Source organism: Silene latifolia, chromosome 11 (genome assembly GCF_048544455.1).
Source record: "Silene latifolia isolate original U9 population chromosome 11, ASM4854445v1, whole genome shotgun sequence".
NCBI lineage: Eukaryota > Viridiplantae > Streptophyta > Magnoliopsida > Caryophyllales > Caryophyllaceae > Silene > Silene latifolia.
This window is the reverse complement of record NC_133536.1, coordinates 71,003,750-71,021,232: the sequence shown is the minus strand read 5'-3', so window position 1 is coordinate 71,021,232 and position 17,483 is coordinate 71,003,750. Positions and strand designations below refer to the sequence as shown.

At 39.3% G+C, this 17,483-nt stretch overlaps 1 non-coding gene across 1 annotated transcript; it reads right to left on the bottom strand.

The window, feature by feature from the left end:
• Window positions 1-8,538: 8,538 nt before the first annotated feature.
• On the bottom strand, window positions 8,539-8,645 carry LOC141616457 (small nucleolar RNA R71). Its single transcript, XR_012530804.1, has one exon. It is a non-coding gene; the product is annotated as a small nucleolar RNA R71 (small nucleolar RNA).
• Between the last annotated feature and the right edge of the window lie 8,838 nt (window positions 8,646-17,483).

Sequence of the window (17,483 nt, the reverse complement as noted above, 5' to 3'; positions counted from 1 at the left end):
TTTCATCGATCCGAACATCCTAAGAAAGTGTGCAAGCTTAAGCGTTCCATTTATGGACTTAAGCAAGCATCAAGGAGTTGGAATCATCGCTTCGACCAAGTGATAAAAGAAAATGGATTTACTCGATCCGTCGAGGAACCATGTCTATATATCAAGTCGAGTGGGAGCAAGATTGTCTTCCTAATATTGTATGTTGACGACATACTCCCGATTGGGAATGACATACCTCTCTTAACTTCGGTGAAAGTATGGTTGAAAAACCATTTCCAGATGAAAGATCCGGGAGAGGCACAAAGAATTCTAGGCATCCGTATCTATCGAGATAGATCACGACGGATGTTATCTCTCGATCAGAGTCTTACATAGACAAAGTCCTAGAGAGATTCAGTATGACTAACTCCAAGAAGGGGTTCCTTCCTATGGCTCCAGGGGTGCATTTGAGCAAGTCTCAGGCACCAGAGACACCGGAAGAGAAAGAGCGCATGACACGGATTCCTTATGCTTCGGCAATAGGATCAATCATGTATGCCATGATATGCACACGTCCGGACGTGGCATATGCATTGAGTATGACAAGTCGATTCCAACAAAGAACCAGGTGAACCACATTGGTTGGCTGTCAAGAACATTCTTAAGTACCTCCGGAGGACTAAAGATTGGGCATTGACTTATGGAGGCTCTCAAAAGCTATGCGCAACCGGTTACGCAGATGCTAGCTTCCAAACGGATCGAGATGACTCGAAATCTCAGTCTGGATTCGTTTTTACTCTTAATGGCGCTGCAGTCACCGGAAGAGTTCAAACAAACTGTTACAAAGATTCTACGACGAGTCCGAGTACTATGCCGCGTCTGAAGCAACAAAGGAAGCGATATGGATGCGTCAATTCTTACATGGACTATCTGTAGTGCCTAGTTCGAATGACCCGATCACCATCTATTGCGACAATAGTGGTGCCATCTTCCAAGCTAAGGAGCCAAAGTCTAGTAACAAATCTAGACATGTACAACGGAAAGCTCATCTAATCCGGGATTACGTGGAGCAAAAGGAAGTAGTGATAGAAAAGATTGCTACAGATGATAACATAGCAGATCCTCTCACTAAAGCATTACGACAAGATAAGCATGAAGGGCACGTTAATTCCATGGGAATCAAACGTGTTCCTGAGTTGTAGTACTCTTTTATGGATCAGATTCATTCTCCTTTGTACTCTATACGACATCATCGTTTTGATATTTTATATATATATATATTTTGTTTTTCATGTGGAATTGTACGACAATTTTGAACACCACAAAGTGAACTGAACAAACATCATATCTTGTTAGTCCCTAATTGCCCACATGAGCTGATAACTCTGGCAATTATTCTGTGACGTTGGTTGATGGTGGGTTCAACGAGCCATAAGTCAACAGGTTGACTAACCAATCACAGAGGCGATTTATACGGATATTTCGTAGGACACAATTGTGACATCGACGTGGAGTCCTAAATGTTTTATAACATTCGTTGCCCGGTCGTGGATTGGACTTCCATGGTGATCCTAAGAGTCGATTCTTTGACTATCGACGTCTCCCGAGACTACTGCGATTTTGGGTGACTTTGGTTTCTTTCTCACGGTCATCCGTAACAGGGGGCCAAGTAATTTTTTTCTGGGTCATTTCATGCTTGCTTAGATCGGAAGGAGTCGAGTTGAAGGAAATATTCAGCCTTTATCGTGTACTCGATATTTCTCGGGGCCACTCGAGGAGTCAGAATCGAAATGCATGGCCATGCTCGGATACGGATTCGTTTTATCAGTTAAGTTACTCTCTAGTCGGGGAAACCACTCTAGATACAGATCGATTGTAAAATACGACCTTTATGGATCCAGATCTGCAAATTGTTTTACATTGAGTGGGAGAAATTTTAAAATGAATATGAGAATCGGTTATCGCACCTACACTTGTTCGGACAAGTGGGAGTTTGTTGGAGCTTGTGTCCTCCAGTTAGTGCGGATAACGTCATTGCACATACACTTGTACGGACAAGTGGGAGCTTGTTGGGGTTGGTGTCCTTAACAGTTAGTGCAAGGACTTATAAACCTCTAAAAGGATCAAAGGGCATACTTTGGTATTATTATCCGTTGATCCACGTTTATCAATAACGGTTGGCTTGCTAGATAAGTTTGACGTTATTGTCATACGATGGCGGTGATCAATCTGGTCCCTAAAGTCACACCTATAGGATACGTTCGAGAGATGTGACGGTATGAAAATACTGTCATGTAGATGCCAAAATTGACTAACCAGTTAGTCCGAGTTATTTGACTAGTAATTAGTCAAACATGTGATGTTGAGATATTATATTTAATACGGATTAAATATCATGGGCTAAGGCGAATTAACCAGTTAATTCGTAAAATTAAATATACGTGATTTATATTTAATTAAATGTATATTAAAAATAATTATACAATACTGTTTTGTCGGACACGTATTAATAATTCAGCTAACCCGTATTATTAGCTGATGCCTTAATTTCCGATAACCGATAACAGTTTATAATACAAACCCGTCATATACATTTTAGTATTTAACGAACCGGACCTCGAGTTAAAACCAAGAGGAAGTGGAAGCCCACTTCCCCTTGTGGGTCACGGTTCTCGGCCGAAATAGGAGAACAAAAGGAGACCTCCTCCTTCTGTTAAAACATCATCATTTTGAAACAATAATTAGGGTTTTGAAGAGTATTCTCCTCTGAAAAACCTGAGATCTCTCATCTCGATAAAACTCACATCAGTTCTCCCTATATTGCAAGGCAATCGGAGAACACTGTTCTAGCACAAGGGCATATCTTGGACAAAGTCTTGGGTGTAACGATTAGGAGGAAATCTGCTTTGATTTCTGTTCTTTACGCCGCAATTTAAAGGACCCGAGGTTATTTCTTGTTCCTTATCGTTTCTATTGTTTTTATGTTTTATGACAATATTCGCATGTTTAAATTTACGTTATAGTCCTGCAATTAAAGGGGTAGTATACGGATATTCACCCACAAGTATGTGAGTAAGTGTCTTACTTGTCAGCAGGTTAAAATTGATCATAAGAGACCATGTGGTTTGTTTTAGCCGTTGGCGATTCCTACTTGGAAGTGGGAGTCTATCTCTATGGACTTTATGATGGAATTGCCAAGAACTGTTGGTGGTAAAGATGCTGTTTGGGTGATCGTGGATCGTCTGACGAAGTGTGCTCGTTTCGTGCCAATCAAGGAGACTAGGAGTTTAGATCGTTTGGAAACTGCTTATGTGGATGAGATAGTAAGATATCACGGTGTTCCTTTGGAGATTGTGTCCGATCGAGATCCGAGATTTTGTTCTCGTTTTTGGCAAGCGTTGCAGAAGGCTATAGGTAGCAAGTTGATGATGAGTACAGCTTTTCATGCCGCTACAGATGGACAGACGGAGAGAACTATTCAAACCCTTGAAGACATGCTCCGTGCTTGTGCCTTGGAATTTCAAGCGAGTTGGGAGAAGAATTTACCTTTAGTTGAGTTTTCCTACAACAACAGTTATCATGCAATCATCAAGATGGCTCCTTATGAGGCTTTGTACGGGAGGAAATGCCGCAGTCCATTATGTTGGGATCAAGCTAGTGAAGTCCGTGAATTGGGTCCTGAGAAGCTACAAGAGACCATTGACGGCGTCAAGCTGATTCGAGAAAGGATGAAGGCAGCTCAAGATAGACAAAAATCTTATGCAGATATAAGACGACGACCTTTAGAGTTCGAAGTGGGTGAGAAAGTATTTCTTAAAGTTTCTCCGGTGAAGGGTGTTAGAAGGTTTGGTATAAAAGGGAAGCTGAGTCCTAAGTATGTGGGTCCTTATGAGGCGGTCAAGAGAATTGGTCCAGTGGCGTATAGGTTGGAGTTGCCAGCTAGTCTTGGGAAGGTTCATGACGTGTTCCATGTTTCTCAGCTGAGGAAGTACATTAGCGATCCTAGTCACGTCTTGCAAACTGAAGTTTTGGAAATTGAGCCTAACCTGACCTATGAGGAGCGACCTATTCGCATCTTGGACAAGAAGGAAAAACGCCTTAGAAATAAGGTTGTGCCTTTAGTTAAAGTTCTTTGGAGGTGCGACAAGTTCGAGGAAGAGACATGGGAGACTGAATACTCTATGCGAGTAAAAAACCCCCATCTTTTTGAGAGAGGTAATTTGTTATTATCATCTCATACGTTTCGATCCCTTCTTTTCTTTCCTACCTTCGTTTTTTTTTCGCATTAAGTTTCGAGTGCGAAACCTTTTAGAAGTAGGGGAGACTGTAACACTCGCGTTTTTCCGTCATAATGTTAGTTACTCTCGAGCTTTAAATTCCTTTAATTGATTTTATTATTTTTCTAAGTTGTCATATTTATTTATTATGATAGGGCGATAATTTTATAAATTGTACGTATTATTTAAAATGCTATAGACTATTTTATAAAGTATATAAATTTAATTATTTTTAACCTATATTATTACGAAATATGTATTTATCCAGATCCCTCGATTCTTGCCTCTTATCTCATGTTTTCAGTTTTGAAAACATATTAATAAGAGACCTACGCTATTAGAAACCCTTGTGCAAGACTCCACAGTCATCTTCATTTTCGTTTTTTTACGCCTAATCAAATCTCCATCTTCAACACCTTCGTTCTCTCTCGTTTCTTAACGGTTTTCAGTAATTTTTGCGCCATTCTCTTCAACTCGCGGTAAAGATCGTAATCGTATTATTTTCGTTCCACTTCGCCTCCTTTTATACGTGTCCCAGTAGCTTTATACGTGTATGTTTAACGCCGTTTCCCGTTCCGATTTCGGCGTAGGTTCAAACTCGGACGATCCGGACGCCGACTCTTACGTTGTTGACGATTCCATTGAAGATTAAGCGCTAAAAGGTAACGTAGACGACTGTCCTAGATATTACGTTACGGTTTTGTGGTCTAGTATGCTAGATTGATTAATAATGGTGCAAGTTATTTACACGTTTGGCTTATGTTGATTGATCAAATGAAGATTGTTAGTAGTTTGGTTATGTTAGTCCTATTGCCGTTTGCGTATATAGTTGTACGAGTTTCGTTATTCTACTAGTATGGGTTTATTTCGTTGAGTATGCATAACATGCATGTCTGTGTGGGTTATTTTTGTATTGACTTCTAATAACATTAATATTAAATTTGTTACCATTGTAAATATGAGTAATGACATGTGCCTAGAGTTAATCTGGGCTAAGTGTTTTTTAATCTTGTCGTCTAGTTAGTAATTAGAACTAATGATGGTTTTGATTTTAATAATGGATTAATGGTGTTGCACACTTACGAAAAGTAGGCTAGACTTCTTAATTTTACTACTAGTAAGTCGCAGTATGTATGTTTATAATATAACCAATATGTGATAGTTTTAGTGCCTTCGTTTAGCCTGCTTATTAAATCATAAGAGTGGAGTATGTTGCATGAAAAGTTACGTCTGGTGATTGGTCATGAAAAATATAATAGAATACCTCTTATTGCTTTTGTTACTGTTTAGAATATAGGATAGTATTGTGTATGTACTTTTGTCAATTACTTTTGCTGCGTCGTATTGGTATGAGTGTTGCAGTTACATACTCTTAACCCTTATAGTTTTTGCTACATATTAATTAGTTCACCAATTCCAGTAATTATGAATCGTCTTAATTTATCCGCTTCACTTGTATCCTAGTAGCTGTGTGTATGGGCAGTCTAGGCAGGTCGGAGTTGTCCTATTAGCCCGGTTGTTTATAGGCTGATATGGAATCTATGGGGTCATCAGCCCGGATGTTTATAGGCTTGGTGATTGTCGAATCGGGGTACGTTTATCCCGAGAGTGTGGTCATACTTAGACTGGGACCGTATATTCATCGTAGTCCTATCGTAGGGATAAGGTAACAGTGATGGGTTGTCTTGACGTTTCGCCTTGCTGAGTGGTAATTGATATAATATGTTTATTTAATAAGTTTACGTTTATTAAATGAGTCATTTGATTTATTTAGTTTAAAGTGTGATTAATTAATAATGAGCTTATAATTTTAATTCTATAATATGTTTACTGGTAAGTCATTTGTTCATTATTGATCCGTCTTAATTACTTGGTTGTTTTATCCTGATATAATATGGCTGGGAGGACGTCCGAGTTACTCCCCACTGACTGTGGCTGTCATTCTTATGACTGACAGGTGATTGATGGTTGCTTATTATTCCTGATGGGGTTGAATCGAGTGAGCTAGCGAGCGCCTTGTTTTAGCGCACTCTTTTAATTTTGTTAGACTCATATTTCAAACTTTTATTTCATTTCAGTTATAGGGGTATTTATTCCCCGTAGACCTTGTATTACTTTTGAGTACTAAATTTTTATTTAGTAGCTACCGCGGTGTCAGGGTGTTTCCGCCACCTTGAACTTAATTTATATTCTCGTTTACCGTGGTTGTTAAAGTCTTCCTCCACAAGACACCCGTCCAAAACACCCCAAATCCGCCCGTCCAGAATCACCAAAATCCGCCCGTCCCGTGCCCTGGACGCCCGGATTCCCTAACAGCCTTTTATTCGTCTACAAGCTTCAAGGAAGGATGCGCATATTTTTCTAAGACCGGCGAAAAAGAGACCGGAGTCTCCCTAGAGACCGGCGATTCCTCAAGGACTTAATTGTCATTTAAGCCCTTAATAAACCCTAATTTATGTAACTAATCCCCACTATAAATACCCCATTAGTCTACTTAGAAAAAGATGTTCTTATTAGCAATCTTTAGTGTAGTTAATATCAATTAAATCTCTCTTTAATCTTGTAATCAACATTTAATCAAGTTTTAATACAAGTTTCATTTCCTTAATCTCTCTCTTGTTCATCCTTTGTTTTGGGTAATTGAAGATTATTTGGGTTATTATTGGAAGATTGACAACCTTCCAATCAAGCATCAAGTACTTCTTTTATTCTTTGCTTTATTATTGGAATCATTAGTAGGTATAATTCTCTTAATCCCTTTTTAATTATTGCTAATTATCTTAATTTATTCATCATGTTTCACTTTGTTGGTATGATTGACAACCTTGCTAGCATGTTCAACATGATAATGACTGAGTAATTTCCTTAGCTAGGGTTAATGGGTAATTAGGGGAAACCAACATGGGGAATGATTCATGCTTAAATTAATATGTTTTCATAGTTTATTTGCTTGCTTGTTGTGATCTCAACTTATGCACATGTTATGTTTGATGAAATGCGAGCCTATGAATCCTTGCATTTTTTACCCATCACCTATCCTTTCAATGAGACTTGTAAGACATAAACCAACTCGAGTCTCATTAGACCATGCATATAGTTGAGTAGGGAAGATTATGTCAACTTGTAGGTGTTGTACAATCTAATCGATTCAGCTCCGGGACCCAAACTTTCCTAGGATTGTAAGATATAAACCAACTCGATCCATCACAACAATAATTGCTAGCTTATAATTTGAGAATATGTTTGTATGATCAATTCCCATGAATCCCCTATGACCCCATGACACCCTAGTGCCTTTTATCAATTGTTTACATCCCTTTTTAATCATCTTCCTTGTTTACTTTTATTGCTATTTAGTTTAGTGATCTTCAACTTCAAACCCTAAATTGTGACACCCTTAGACACCGCTAGTTGCAATAGAAAATCTTATCTCAATTCCCGTCCCTTGGGATCCGACCATTACTTGCCTCTTTACTAATTGTAGAGTTGTTGGTGAAGTTATAAGTTGTGTTTTGGTCTAGGTGCTCCTAACGACAAGTACCGAAAACTAAACCTCCTCGAGAGTCGAACCAAAAATGGCGCCGTTGTCGGGGACGGTGTTAACTTGATTTAGATTTTCTTGTATTGTTATTAGTTGTGTCTTTCTTTGCCTTGGAGAAGTAAAACTCCTCAAGGTTTGTTCTAATTATTTTCGAGTTGTTTGATATTTTACATGTCTAGAAGATCACAAGGTAACTTGTTACCCTTTGATCACGAAATTGAAAGGACTTTGACAACCAATAGAAGACTTGCTAGGAGAACTTTGAGAGGTATTGGTGAGGTTTTAGATATTCAACCAAACACTATTGAGTTTATCAACCCTTTTGCAAGAGAAGGTGAGGAGAACCCAACACAAAATCCAACACAAAATCAACCCACAATGCCTAAATTTTCATCACATTCCGTACCCACCGAGGAGAACCTACCCAATGGTACTCCCACACCACAACATTTAACCGAAAATTTTATTGCCAAATCCGCATTTATCCAATTAGTCGAAAGAAGCCAATTTGGGGGGATGCCTAGTGAAGACCCTCATTCTCTTATGGAGACTTTTTGCGACTATTGTGAGGCAATTTCTCAAACCGGTGTAACTCAAGACAAAATTCGATGGGTCTTATGTCCTTTTTCTCTAATTGGCACCGCAAAACAATGGTTGAAAGGCCTTGATAAGGCTACTCTCGGAATTGATTCTTGGAAGAAATTGGCTCTAGCTGTCTACAAAAATTTCTATCCACCGGAAAAGACTAACATGCTAAGAGCTCAAATTACGGGCTTTAAGCAAAGAGATGAAGAATCTTTGTATGAAGCTTGGGAGCGATTCAAGGGAATTTGCCGCTCATGTCCTCACCATGGACTTAGCGAGTGGTTCTTGGTACAATAATTTTGGAACGGTCTTTATGAAGATTCAAGAAACATTCTCAACATGGGATCAAATGGAATGTTCACCGAAGTTGACGACAATCAAACTTGGAACAAGATTGAGAAAATGGCGGTCCATAACTCACAATATAGTAGACCTCGCAAGGCTACTAGGGGAGGAAAGCATGAAGTGGACTCTATTACTCAATTGGGTGCTCAACTTAGTGCTCACATTGATACCATCAACTTGAAGTTCGAAAAAGCTATGGCTAGACTTGAAGAAGCCTCAAAATCACCAAAGCATCATGTCAATGCCATGACGGCATCTTCATCAATCCCAAGTGGGATATGTGAGAATTGTGGAACTTTGGGACATGACCAAAGTGAATGTAGGGGAACAAATGAACAAGTGAATGCTTTTCAAGCAAACAAGAGTGGTACCCCTTATTCAAACTATTACAATGAGAACACCAAATTCCACCCAAATCTCTCATACAAAAGCCAAAATGTTCAAAACCCTCAACCAACATACACCCCACCTCCCATGAGAAACCAAAATCAAAGACCCTTTTACAACCAAAACCAAGGTTACCAAAATCAAACTCCATACAATCAACAAAATGACCAAGGTTTTGATGTTCAAAAAGCGGTCCTCCAAATGCAAAAGAATCAACGAGAGTTTTTCACTCAAATGCAAAAAGATAGTCAAGCAAAGGAAATCACCATCAACAACATCCTAGCCCACACCAAAATGTTGGAAACCCAATTGACTCAACTAGCATCTTCAAGCTCACAAAGACAAAAGGGGCAATTACCACCTCAAAGTAATCTCCCAAGACATGAAACGGTTAGTGCCATTCACTTGAGAAGTGGTACAAGGTATGAAGCACCGAAGAAGCAAGTTGAGGATGAAGTTGTGGAAGCTAGTGACAAAGAAGAAATTGTGCAAAACTCCAAGGATGGAGAACCATCAAAAGAAGAAGTTTCAAAGAGAAATGAAGACAAGGCCAAGGAGAAGGAGCCCATTGTGATTACACTTCCTTTTTCGAGTCGTCAAGCAAAGCCCAAATTTGATGACCAACTTGGAAAATTTATGGAGATTGTGAAGAATTTGGAAGTCACGATTCCTTTCACGGAATTAATCAATCACGTACCGGCCTATGCAAAGTACATGAAAGACATCCTTACAAAAAAGAAGTCAATCCGGAAGCTTGAGACTATCGCCTTCACTAAGGTGAGTAGTGCAATACTTCAAGGGAGTTCACCTCCAAAACTTAAGGATCCGGGAAGCTTCTCAATACCGTGTACCATTGGTGACACCACGATCAACAAAGCCTTATGTGATCTAGGGGCTAGTGTAAGTATTATGCCATACTCGGTGAGTAAAAGGTTAGGGATGGGAGAGCTTAAATGCACCAATATCACACTCCAAATGGCTGATAGATCGACGAAGACACCACTAGGGATATGGGAAGATGTTCTCGTAAGAGTTGGGAAATTTTTCATCCCGGTGGACTTTGTCATTGTTGACATGGAAGAAGACTCCAACATTCCAATCATTCTAGGTAGACCTTTCTTGCACACCGCGGGTGCGGTGATAGATGTGAAGCATGGAGAGCTCACTCTAGAAGTGGGAGATGAGAGCATAACTTTCAATCTTGACAAGACCATGAGAGCTCCCCGTTTGCATGAACCATGATTTATGGTTGATCATTATAGCCGGAAGGATGATGGGAAGAAGTTGGAATTCCAATGGAAGAAGGAAATTGATGATGCTCCATTCAAAGAGCAAGTGAATTGTAACAAAGAGAGCTTGAAAAGTTCACCAAAGTCAAGCAATGAAGAGGATGGCCTCATTGGCCAAGACAAGAAAGTGGGAGAGTTGTCTCTATCAACTCAAGAGATCTTTAGTGACCAAGTAGATGAAGTTTGTGGTCTTTGGGACGATGAATTTGAAGGGATTTTCAATCCCTACATTGGTAATGCTATCTATCAAGACCAACATGAAAGACAACAAGGGCAAAGATCTATTGAAGATCTTTATCATGATAATGAACACGCTTTTGACTACTTCTTCAAGGTGTTGAGCAACATCAACAACACCTTGGACATGCCCCCATGACATCTCACTAAAGATGAGAGTTTGGCGGAGTCCTCCCTAAACCACCATTTGTAAATATTTCTAACTCCCTATCTCGCATTTTAATTCTTACATTGCATTTTTGTCATTTTTGGATTTTTATGCTTTGATCAAGATAATTATCATTTTTGAGAGAAGTGAGGGAGGGACTAATGATTTAATTGATGTGTAGTGCTTTAGCTTAGTGTGGGGATAGCAATTGCCTAGGCTATTCATGCCTTAGTAGTGCCCCTACAATGAGGAACACAGGATTTGAAGAATGAAAAATGACACGGGATATACAAGTGCACGGATGGAACTGAATCCGGGTAGACTAGGAGGAATCCGAGCGTCCTTAAGGGGAATCCGCTCGTCTTCAGGGAATCCGAGCGTCTTTGGCTGAATCTGTCCGTCCAAATGAGCCACAAAATTGAAAATTTGGGACTGTTGAAGAATCCGAGCGTCCCAGCAGAGAAGACGCTCGTCTGAAAGAATCCGCTCGTCTTTGTAGAAAGACGCCCGTCTTTTTGCCAGTGCAAAATAAGAAAACTTGCTGTAACAGAATCCGCCCGTCTTTATTGGAATCCGCTCGTCCTGGAACTGAAGAATCCGAGCGTCCCAGCTGAAAGACGCCCGTCTTTGGGCGAGAATTCCTGAACCTAGAATAGGCAGAATCCGAGCGTCCCGAAGGAAAAACGCCCGTCTTCCCTTGCAGTTTCGAAAATCTCAGGTGTTTTTAAATACCCCTCCCACATTCATTTCTTCATTCATTCATTCATTCAAAACACTACCAAAAACCCCAAAAACCCCAAAACCCTCATCCTCTCCATCACCAAAACAAGATTTCCTCAACCAAATTCAACCAAATCAAATCCAAACTTCCTTATAACAACAATTGATCACTCCTTTTCCAACAATAATCAAATCCAAGCACCAAAATCTTCAACCTTTGAGTCGATTTTTGAAATACAAAGGCAAAGCCTTTCATCTTAAAATCGATTTGGGTATAATTGGAAATTGAAGATTTTCACTCTTTTCTTGGTATAATCATCAATGGCAAGAACAAAAGGATCAACAAAGGCACTTAAGGCAAAGGCACTCTCAACAAGGCAACAATGCCTTCAAGCAAAGAAAGCCTCATTGGCTATGGTGGTTGCTAGTGCAAACTTGGAAGTTCAACAACAACAAAATCCTCCCTTGGAAGCAACAACATCAACAACTCCGGAAATTGCTCAATTATCAAACTATCCGGAGGTAATTTTCATTTCTAACTCCCATAGGGATACATTTGCCAAGTATGCTAAGAAATCCTTTTTACCCATCAAATTCATATGTGAAGATGCCTTGAACAAATTGGGTGTCCTTGAACAAACGAAAGCCTTCTTTGAAGCCATGGGGTTGGGAAAATTGTTTTCTACAAGAGAATTGACATACCCCTCCCTTACCTTGGAATTCTTGAGTTCATTGAAAGTGAATAAGGTAGATACTAGAGAATACATCGAGTTCCGCCTTGCCAATGTGAATAGGCGCATCACCTTTGATGTTTTGAGTAAAGCATTAGGTCTTAGTGATACACCTCGTTATTATAAGAAGCCCGAAAAATATGACCCCGCTCCTCTTTGGGAGCCGATTTCCGGGAAGAAATTTGAGAACTTTCATGCTTGTCGCGCTCTATTAGTCCACCATCCGGGCATTAGAGTGTGGCACAAGGTCATCGGGAATACTATCATTGCAAGAAAAGACACTAACCACTTTACCAAGCTCGATTGTGTTCTACTTGAGTCGGCCTTAAATATTGGAAGGGAATTCACCAAGCCTTACAATGCTCTAAGGCTTTTGGTGGAAAGATGGCTCAATGTTGATTGTGGAAAGCAAGGCACCGCTTCTATCGTAAATGGAGGTCTAGTTACTCTCTTGGACAAGTACTTTTATCCGAATTTCAACAAGGATAGCAAGTATGTAGCGAAAAGAGGGGGTCATCTCATTGACATGGATGCCATTATTAACAAGTACAAATAGGTCACGCACAATCCTCTTGACACCAAATATGGGTGGCTCACCAATGATGCTAGATCTTTTACTTTGCCTTCCACGATATGCCGTTTGAGTGTCCATAGAACAAACTACCTTCTTCCGCTCTCAAAGAAAGCCGAATACATCATCCGTCAACAAAGGGGTGAAATTGAAGAGCCCTCCTCCTCCATTGTCACACCACCCTATCCATTCAAATATCAAGAGTTCAAGCCAGAAGGTGTTGAAGTGAGCAATGACTACATGACTCTACTTATGCAAGAGATGCACAAACAAGCTTATAAGGACCGGGAAGATGCATACTTAGCCCAATATCCACCCCTCCTTCATTTAGATAGGCAAGGACTACTTGATCCTTCATGTCCTTTGCCTAGTTGGGCGGATAGGGAAGTCTTCTTTCCAAGTGCATCTAGGGGTGAGAGACCGGGTGACGATGAGGTTGTCGGTGATGAGGTTGTTGATGATGAGGGCATTGTTGAAGAGGTAAATGAAGAAGAAGAGGATGATGAAGGAAGTGATGAAGGAAGTAAGCAAGGAAGTGAAGAGAGGAGTGGAGATGAGTCCACTTCTATTGAGGAAGATGACGACAATGATGATATGGTGGAAGACTAGCAAGCTTTGGAGGCTCCTACCCTCTTGAGGTTTGTCTACTTTTTTCTTTGTTTTATTTATTTTATCTTGATCATGGTTAGAGTGTCCTAGCAACATAGAGGACTAACACCTCGACCCCATTGAGGTGTTCTTATTTTATTGTTCCCACTTTTGAAAATCCAAAATCACAATTTAGTTTTATGCATTGCATCTTGTGTGCATAAACTACCCCCAACTTTAGGACATTAGAAATAATGTCTATCTCGGTTTGGGGAAGTACATGAATACGCAACGGGAGGTAATCTAAATTACGCTCCCCGTCATAAACAAAAACCCATGCATCATGTAGTGTAGTATAGTTTAGCTTGCATTTAGTATAGAATTCATGCATCATGCTTGCATAGTTTTCCATCATTTTGGCCATTCATGACAATGCCCATATTAGTGTGGGGATGGGGAATTCTAACTTAACTTTTATTCAAAAAAAAAAAAAATCAAAAATTTCTAAAAAACCATAAAAATTTGAAAAATTGAAAAACCAAAAACAAGTTCATTTCCTTTGTAGTGTAGTCATGTATATATTGTTGTATATATTGTGTTTGTTCTATCCTTGTTCACATAGATTGACTACGCCATATCCGAGACTTGAGGATATTGAAGACCGCATGGTATGATCTTTCGAATCTCCTTTCCTCTTTATGTTAATGACTATGTTGCTTTATTTTGATTGATGCAGTATAACAATGTGAATTTAGGACTTGCATTTAGTTTATATGGCATATTAGTTGGTAGAAGCATATGCATTAGGATGTCTATATGTTAGTTGCATCATGGCATGTAGTTTGCATGGTTAGAAAATTTTGTGAAACTGTCTACTTGGGAAGCTTGACAAGTGTATATAGGCCCTAGTAGATGCTTTTTCTTCTTAAGACTTTGCTTGTTAGAATACTTGTAAAACACCCTAGGATGTGTCATGCTAGTATCCTTTGACCCATGGATTAAGGCCTAGTCAAAAGTACCTTGTGGTGTGATAACTCCTTGGCTACCGTTTATTCCAAGGTGACCCTTGAAACCATGCATCCATCATCCATGTTCTACCACATTTTTGTCATCAAAGGTAATGGGCACAAAAAGAAATTGATTTGAGTTCAAAGAAATGAAATGAAAAGAAAGAAAGTTTGCAAAATGCATCAAATGAAAAGAGGAGCAAAAATAGAACTCCTAAAACTTCAAATATAAGGCACCCTCACTACATATGGGGTGACTTTGAAAATGTTCAAAAAGAAATGCAAAGAAAAGCTGAAAGTTGTCAAGTGTTGAAAAGCCAAAAATCAAAAGAAATGGCAAAGAAAGTGTTCTCAAATGTTATATGCCACAAGAAATTGGGGGGAAAAACAACAACATAGCAAACTCCCAAAGTGAAACTCAAATATCTATTGATCCCTTTATCCAACGTATCCATTTTTGTGCATGGTAGAGAGGGGACGACCCTTCTTCTTGTCTAGGCAAGAGGGGGAATTCCGCGATCCTCCAGTGTTTCTAACACCATAGGGAGTCTATTCTTGACAAAAGCATTTAACGATTGAGGACAAAGGTACCCTAGCTTGAAACAACTTGGAGGTGATTTATTGGTATCCTTCTAGGCTTAATAGTTTGAAGAAATTGCATCTATGAAGGAGTGTGAACCCTTGTATTGCTTCCCCTTTAGATAATTTCCGCCACTTAGATGAGGAAGGTGGCTATTCTTTTGTAGATACATCCATTACTTGAATTTGTGTGCTTAATGTTTGTATGTCTCGCCATTTTGGCAAGACCCACCTTGCCTTGCAAGAAGGCATCCTACCTCATGGTTGTCTTGTTGTGAGTTGAAGGGGCGGAGTGAGACCCGCTAATTGTCTCATATCGGCTATGTTATTAGGTTAGTTTAAATAATGGTCCTAGTATTTGTCACCTCTTTACTCGGGACGAGCAAAGGTTCGGTTTGGGGATATCTGATGTGACCATAATTAGAGCATATTTAGTCCCCGAATTAGCCTTGTTCCCATGCTTTTTAGTGCATATTTGGGTCATTTATTGTCTTTAGTCCTTTGTTTTGCATATTCTTTGAGGTTTTGTGTCCTTGGTAGGAAATGAGTGCAAACCTTGCATTTTCATGGCAAAATGAAGCTAAATTGATTGAATTCAATGACCAAGCATCAAAGAGAAGACAAGATTAGAAGGCCTTTGTACATACTATAGTCGATGGGCAATGATGAGAAAAGATCTTTGCATCCCCGAGGAAATCCTCAAGGATTCTATGAAGAAAAAGGAAGAAAAGAAGAAGGAACGAAGCTGTAAGACAATCCGGGCTGATTGTCCACAAGACGCTCGTCCAGCACCCACAATCTGAGCGTCTTCCTCAACAAGACGCCCATCATAAACACCCCAAATCCGCCCGTCTTCCCCTTCTGGACGCCCGTCCAGAATCACCAAAATCCGCCCGTCCCGTGCCCTGGACGCCCGGATTCCCTAACAGCCTTTTCGTCTTCTACAAGCTTCAAGAAAGGATGCACATATTTTTCTAAGACCGGCGAAAAAGAGACCAGAGTCTCCCTAAAGACCGGTGATTCCTCAAGGACTTAATCGTCATTTAAGCCCTTAGTAAACCCTAATTTATGTAACTAATCCCCACTATAAATACACCATTAGTCTAATTAGAAGAGGATGTTCTTCTTAGCAATCTTTTGTGTAGTTAATATCAATCAAATCTCTCTTTAATCTTGTAATCAACATTTAATCAAGTTTTAATACAAGTTTCATTTCCTTAATCTCTCTCTTGTTCATCCTTTGTTTTGGGTAATTGAAGATTATTTGGGTTATTATTGGAAGATTGACAACATTCCAATCAAGCATCAAGTACTTTTTTTATTCTTTGCATTATTATTGAAATCATTAGTAGGTATAATTCTCTTAATCCCTTTTTAATTATTGCTAATTATCTTCATTTATTTATCATGTTTCACTTTGTTGGTATGATTGACAACCTTGCTAGCATGTTCAACATGATAATGAGTGAGTAGTTTCCTTAGCTAGGGTTAATGGGTAATTAGGGGAAACCAACATGGGGAATGATTCATGCTTAAATTAATATGTTTTCATAGTTTATTTGCTTGCTTGTTGTGATCTCAACTTATGCACATGTTATGTTTGATGAAATGCGAGCCTATGAATCCTTGCATTTTTTACCCATCACCTATCCTTTCAATGAGACTTGTAAGACATAAACCAACTCGAGTCTCATTAGACCATGCATATAGTTGAGTAGGGAAGATTAAGTCGACTTGTAGGTGTTGTACAATCTAATCGATTCGGCTCCGGGACCCAAACTTTCCTAGGATTGTAAGATATAAACCAACTCGATCCATCACAACAATAATTGCTTGCTTATAATTTGAGAATATGTTTGTATGATCAATTCCCATGAACCCCCTATGACCCCATGACACCCTAGTGCCTTTTATCAATTGTTTACATCCCTTTTTAGTCATCTTGCTTGTTTACTTTTATTGCTATTTAGTTTAGTGACCTTCTACTTCAAACCCCAAATTGTGACACCCTTACACACCGCTAGTTACAATAGAAAATCTCATCTCAATTCCCGTCCCTTGGGATCCGACCTTTACTTGCCTCTTTACTAATTGTAGAGTTGTTGGTGAAGTTATAAGTTGTGTTTTGGTCTAGGTGCTCCTAACGACAAGTACCGAAAACTAAACCTCCTCGAGAGTCCGACCAGCCTTACACTAGGAAAACCGGGTAGGCGGGGTGGTATTAGCCAATGCATGATCAAGATGCTCTTCACAAAAACAACTAGGTTTGCATGGCTATCTATTAGGTTAATGATTATGCTTTCCACTTAAAATAATCAACACAATATTTAGCCTAATACACCCTTCATTTCGGTCCATTTAAGATAAAATGGGTTCCATTTTATATTTGTCAATTTATCAATTTGTCACATATCACAAGTCATGTAAAATTGTCATGCATTTTTAACATATTAAAAATCAACGTATTAATAAAAATACATCATGTACAAAATCGACTTAGTAATTCAC